Source organism: Propithecus coquereli, unplaced genomic scaffold, assembly GCF_000956105.1.
Source record: "Propithecus coquereli isolate 6110/MARCELLA unplaced genomic scaffold, Pcoq_1.0 Scaffold1, whole genome shotgun sequence".
NCBI classification, from domain to species: Eukaryota; Metazoa; Chordata; class Mammalia; order Primates; family Indriidae; genus Propithecus; species Propithecus coquereli.
Window position 1 is genome coordinate 3,207,231 of NW_012133857.1, and position 7,032 is coordinate 3,214,262.

Consider the following 7,032-nt stretch of genomic DNA (forward strand, 5'->3'; position numbering starts at 1 on the left):
TGGAGCCCAGAAGCTGCCCAGTGGTTGGGCCCATAACCATTCCTAAATGGAAGCCTTGGGACTCCACCTTGTGGTCGTCACATGAACTGCTGCCGTAGGCTTGGGCCCTAGGGCAAGCATCAACAGGTCCCCGCGAAGGTCGGGGACCCATTTGACCCTCAACCCATCAGCCTGCGAGCTGGGTGCTCTCAGCCTGAGCTAGAGATGAGAAAACAGATGAAGTCAGAGTTTACCCACGAGAAGAGTGCTGGAGCTGGGCTGTACTGTGAGAGTGAGCTAAAGTCCGGGCCAAGATCCGGGCCAAGCCTGTGACCCTCCTGGCGAAGCCCACAATTCCACACAAAGTTGCTGCTAGTGCTAGCTGCCTCCCTGCCTATCGTCCTGAATCACCTCTGGCAGGTGCCTGAAGCCTGTGCCGGTGGACTTGTCTCCTGGGAGTAGGGTTTGCAATATTATGATGTCTAGAGCTGCACTGTCCCATATGGTAGTCACTGGCCACATGTGGCTATTGAGCACTTGAAATATGTCTCCTCTCCGTCAAAATGTGATTTGTAAGTGTAAAATATTTGCCAGAGTCTCAAAGACTTAGTATGAAAAAAAGAATGTAAAATGTCTCATTAATAACTTTTATGTTCATTACTTGCTTTTGAATGTATTGAGCTTAATAAAATATTTTACTAAAATTAATTTTACCCATTTCTCTTTACTTTTTAAATCACTACTAGGAAATTTAAAATTATGTCCATGGTTCACATGCCATTGCTACTGCGCAGCACCGACCTAGAGCTTGTGGTCCTGGCGATTTTGCCTACGGCACATTTCGGAAGATGAACCCCCTGGGAGATGTCCCACAAAGCAGGCCTGCTTGTCCCTCTCCATGCTGAGGTGTCTGGAGGTGACCAGTTGCAAGGTGGGGGCTGGGGGGAGGTGACATTTAAGGCCTTGCCTCTCTGCAAAATGGGAAAACTGAGAAGTCCCTGTGTCCTGTTGACAGGAAGCAGAGGAGCAGCACATTTTATATATGAATAACTTTTCTTTTAAAACTCTTGGGATTTATAAAATTTTGACAATATCCTTTGATTTAAACTCAAATTACACTACATTCCAGCCACTACGGACCAGACTCTCTCATTCCTCAGACTCTCCAAGCTCTTTCCAGCTGTGGCCCCTTCCCTTTCTCCCTCTCTATGAGGCCAGCTCCTCCCATGACCCTCTAAGCGACATTAGGTCTCCCTCCTTGTCAGTTCTCGGTCCATTATTTCTTTCCTCTTGTGTATGGGCGTGTGATCAATGTCTGTCTTCCTCACTACACTGGAGTACCACTGGGCAGGGACTGTGCCTGTCTCTTCACAGCTGTGTCCCTGTGCCCACAGGGTAAAATCTAGCAAGGATCGGTCATTGACTGCCTGCACAACCAGGAGAGAAGTTGCCCTTTCTGTCATCCACTCCAAGTTGGGCACTTTGTATGCTTCTCGTCACTCCCCTTCACAGCCCCCAGAGGAAGCCACTGTCCCACTGCTGCTGTGGAGCAGAACACCAGCTTGGGAAGAAAAGCCACTTGCCAGAAGTCACCCCTGCACTGAGAGCCCGAGGGGGACTAGAAGGCAGGCTTGGCTGGTTCCCATGCCCGTGTACCCTCCTCCTCTCCAGGAGATGACCCCTGCTGTCGGCTTCCCTCTCAGAGAGACTGGGCAGCCTCTGCTCTGCTCTGCTCTTTGGAGACCCCATGCTTCTCCAGGTGCTCAGTCTCTGAACCCTGGAATCTCACAAGGTTTGTGCTTGTCTTGGTGATCCCCAGCTGGGCCAAAGGGAGAAGAACATGAGGCCAGATGGGTGGCAGGTGCTGGCGCTGAGTGCATGGGCAGGGGCCCCGAACCCTAAGCTCAGGGTTGGTTCCAGCCAGATGGGAGAGCAGGAGCAGGGAGCAGTTCCACCCACCAGGGCCTAGGGGCTGGCAGGGCTGGCAAGCTCCGTGAAGCAGTAGCCCAGGAGACACCGCCTCCCTTCTCCGAGGGGCAGAGCTCTGGTGTCCCCACACAGTATGCTGAGCGCCCACCCTCCCCTTCCCCCTTCCTTGGGGGAGCGAGTCTGTGAGGAGAGTGTGCGGTGCATAGGCAGACCAGGCTGGCAAAGACAAGCTTGACAGGCCGGAGTGTGAGCAAGAGTGGAAAGAGACAAGCACCCCAATCTCAGAGGAACAGGTGCCTGGCTTGAAAGGGCTTCTTTGAGAGAAGACTGAAAGGGATGCTCTGAGGACCTAGTGACAAGAACAACTAACCAATCCACAAGCGCCCCCTGGCCACGTCTCCGTGGGAGCCCTACACAGGCCCACACTGAATTCACGCACCTCTTACAACCCAGTGAGCAGGCCCTTAGAGTCCTGCTTTCCTAGACCTGACTATTTACGTGCCGACACAGAAACACGCAGAGAGGATGGTAACGTTGACTCCAGTTGGCCAAAGACAGCGGAAGTTATAAAGTGCAAGAGTAAACAAGGAATCTGCAGGATACCAGGGGAGGGGACTCGGGGTGGAGAGGTCAGAGGGCCTGGCAGTGGGAAGCATGAAGCTCGAGGTTCACATGGCAGGTGCCCCAGTGTCCTAGGGAATGGTCTCGGGGCCCACTCATGTTCTGGGCAAAGGGTAAGGCAGCTAGCTGGACAGGGGGCTAAGACTTGACCCTGTGCTGTCTGGATTTATTACTAGAGGCCCAGAGGGAAAAACTGCCATCTTTGAATCACCTTGAAAGTTCCTTGAATTCAGCTTTGTTTGTGGGCCCCGTGTCCCAAAAGTAGGCTTTGGAGATCCCACACTGTGAGTGACCAGGCCACAAAGGCATACCCGCCCACTCAGGTGACACCGTGCTGGAGGAACAGACAGAAAGACCTTCAGAAAACCCCTCCTGTGGACAGCTGGCACACACAGGCTTCATGAAACTGCTAATTCCTCTCCGTGTTTTTTAGCACCTGCTTTTTCCCTGAATCTCCATTTGTTCAAAGCCATTGACTCTGAACAATAGTTGACGCTGGGTTGAAATGGATGACTTCATTTGGAGTTTCACTTTGAGTGAATGGCACATTGTGTGTGTTTTCTCTTTGTAGTGAATAAGAGCTGTGCATGGCTTGACTGAGAGTGGGCATTGACAACTATTTTTAAACCTGCTTTATAGCCATTCTTTCACTGTCCCCACACTGTGTGAAAAGAAGGTTCTCTGTCTGGCTGGAGTGTGAGCCCTAACGTGTGTGTCTCGGTTCCCCACTCTGCACAACGGCAGGATGTGACTTTGTCCTCACCTAGAGCCTCTCCAGCTCTGCACCGCTGGTGCGTTTGCCCGCTGTTTGCTGAGCACCCAGTTGCAGTAGGTCTATGACATTCTCCGTGGATGTGCCATGAGAAGCACTGAGGTGGGGCTGGGGGAGGAACAGAACTCTGAATTCCAGAGATGCAGTCTGGAAGCCTCGGAGAGACACACCTGTGGTCCCATTCTAGGAGGGATGCAAGACTGGCCTGTGGAAAAGAAAGAAAGAGGGAGAGAGAAAAAATAAGGGAGAAAGGCAGCAATTTCTACATAACATAGGCAACAAGTGTCTAGAGGCCCTCCTAGTACAGAAAACTTATCATTTTGAACAGTTATTTTAAAATACCTTTCTATGTTTAATTTTATTTTTTAAAAATATCTTTCTTCTTTTCACACTCATAACTTTGACTCAAAAAATACCTTTTTAAATAAGTGGTTGATCTGGGAGAAAGGGAGGGGAGACCCTCAGGGGCCAGAACGCAAATCCAGACAGGCAAGGGGAGGCTGGAGCCCACGCTGGCCCTGGGCCCTCTGTGGTCCCTCAGGCCGGAGCCTGGCCTGCATGGGTCACGTGCCTACATGGTCTGGAGACCAGGGCTGCGCTGGGAAGGGTGGGAGCTCTGTCTGAAGTCCACACAAAGTCAGTACCCCAAAGGGCAGTTCCCCTAATGGGTAAGCTAAGAACTCCACCTCACCCTCACTCCCAACCCGACACAGACGGGAAATTGTGTGACGATGCCTGAACTGGCCTGCGCTCCCGTGAGAACAAAAACAGAAAAGTCTCCCCAAGAACTCCCAACCACAAGCCTGTGTTCATGAGTATTGGGGCTGGAATTCACACAGCCTGTGTGGCCAAAAAACTCAATCGAAGACACAGGCAAACACATGAAGTTTGAACTTGTCCCAGCTTGGAAGTTCCCCAGAACCTGGCTGAAGTAAAGACAAGTCCCTTCTGGAGAAATGCACTTTAAAACTAGGCCTCAGGGAAGGGCCCCTTTTCCATCAAGGCCAGCAAAGCTCCTTCCCCAGCAAACTGGCTCAGGCAAAGCCCATGTGCTAATGCAACAGTGGAATGCTCAATTCAAGGGGACAAAGGGAAGGAAGAAGGAAGTGAGGAAGGGAAAGAAGGAAACAGTGGTGTGTTCTTGAGCTGGCCACAGCCACAGGCGACAACGCAGCTGTCACGCAGGCTCTCTGCAAAAGGCCGGTGGAAACACTGCCTCTTAGAACAGTCAGCTGTGGAAACAAAAGGCAACAATTTATTCCCCAGCCCTTTCTCTTCTATCTCTTTGGTCAACGTTTCCCCCACGGGGCATTAACTTCCTTGAACTTCGTGGTTATGTTACCTGGGCTCTCTGGTTAGCCCCTGGGACAGCCAGAGCCTTCCTGGGGCCAGGCAGATCGGACCTAGAAACCAGAGCTGTTGTGTCTCCTGGTGCCGCGCCCCCCCATCCCCGTTATACTCCAGAACTGCAGCAGATTGTCCCTCAGATCCTGTGGTGTCCAAGATGACAGGCACTTCGTGAGACCCGTCCCGGGTCTTCTCTAAAAGAGCTCCCCTAGAGCAGCTGGGAGAGTGAGGGGAGACACGCGAACGAGGGGGCCTCCTAGCAAGAAGGCAGGCAGGGTGGAGCCGAGCTGTGGTGGAGGGAACCCGATGAGGGCTGAAGTGGGCCCAGCCAGACAGAGCAAACGAATGCATCCCGGCCCGCAGCGCGAACAGGTGACTCCGCCTTGTTCCAGTTGCCGAAAGAGCTAAGGGGCCGAGCGCGCCGGGCGAGGGAGGGAGCCGAGCGGAGCCGAGTGGATGGGTAGAGGGAGTGGGGTGCAGCCGAAAGGGGCCGAGTGGAGCCGAACAGAAAGGAGGCGAGGGTGGGCGGAGCCGAGAGGGCCGGGTGGGCGGGGCGAATCCGGCGCAGCCGGGAGGGGCGGTGCGGACCGCCTGCGGGAGCCCAGCGCGTGAGGAAGAGGCGGAGCGGTCCAGCGCACCTGAGGCGGTGGGAGTTGGTCGAGGTGCGGCAGTGCTGGAAGAGCTGTAAAGTCAGGGCAGTGGCAGGAGGCAGAAGATGCGGTTTGCGCAGCCTTTCTTAAGCCCTCCCGCTCGTGGGTAGACGCTCCATATATTCCGGTGGGATCGGATGCTGCGTCTTCCGTTGGGGTCCGCCGAGCTCCGGTAACGGCGGGGAGGAGAGAGCGTTCTGGGGAACGTCCGTGTAAAGATTGTGCTTTCGGAAGGATAGTTGTTCCTCATGTTTATTCGCAGAGCATGTTCCTGGTAGACACTATCACTTGGAGGCTTAGAGGCAGCCCGCACAGGCAGGGGAAGCCTGGTGAGGAAGCCGAAGTCCCACAGATTTCCACACGACAGGCAGGGCCTGGGGCCCGGCAGTGGAGGAATCAGATGGGGGCGCTAGGCCTTGGCCTTTGCCAGGGGCAGCTTCACTGAACTTCAGCGTTTTCATCTGTGAGATGAGGAAAGCGATGCCTGCCTTTCCGGCTAGTGTGAAGGCAAAACTGCAAAAAAAGAAAAGAGGATTTGGGGATGGGTGGGCGAGAAAATCTGTATCTTAACAGTATTATCACGTAATCTTATATATGGAAAAATACTCTCCTTTTATTTATTTTTTTACTGTTTCTTAAACAAGGTCTTGCTCTGTTGCCCCTGCTAGAGTCATAGCTCACAGCAACCTCAAACTCCTGGGCTCAAGAGATCCTCCTGCCTCAGCCTCCTGCGTAGCTGGGGCTATACCACACCTGGCTAATTTTTCTATTTTTTGTAGAGATGGGGTCTCGCTGTTGCTCAGGCTGGTCTCGAACTCCTGGCTTCAAGCAATCCTCCCGCCTTGGCCTCCCAAAGTGGCATGAGCCACCACACTCGTCCCCTCCTTTTATTTTAAATAAAAAGTATTATGTACCAGATACTGTTTTAGGCAGTGGTGATATAGACGTGAACAAACCAGCCAGTAATTCCTGCTGACAGTCTCGTAGGAGGCTGTTGTTCCAGTGGTCTGGCCCAAGAATCCAGGCAGTAAACATAGGCATGAAACACAGACCTCTTAGGCATCTGATCCGTGTCACTGTCCATCCCTATGTGTCTACTGCTGAATTATTCTAAAACACACACCTGCTCATGTCACTTAGCTGCCAAAAACCTTTCAGTGCCTATGAGATAAAGCCCTTCTTCAGGAGCTGGCCCTAGCCTGCCTCTCCAGTTGCACCTCCCCAAAGTTTCAAGAATACCTGGCTCCTTACCTCTCCCTGTATATACCTCTGCTGTATTTTCTTATTTAGAGCGCTGAACTCAGCATTAGACACAAGATGGCACCAGAACTGTGCTTAAGGCTTGCTTTTAATACTTAATCTTTTTTCAAGAATATAAAAACAATATTTATAATTTAAGGGCAACATCTGAATTTTCCAAAAGATAATCCATAAGTTCTCCTTAATAACATAAACATTTTTTACCAACTGAATATTCTCACTTACCTTACAAATTAAAAAAATAAATGACTCTAAAGAATGAAAATAATCACACCTAAAATGCAGAACTCAGTACAACTAAGTCCTGTCTCGACATATTCCTTGAACTGAATTAAAGGACTCAGTCGCAGCTTCTGTTGTGTTCCCTGAAATTAGTGCTTAGCTGTTGAGTTTAAACACAAAATCCATGATTTTCACCTTTTAACCAAAAGTATTTCTGTATGTGACCTGAAAGGCAATAAACAAAATGAAAAT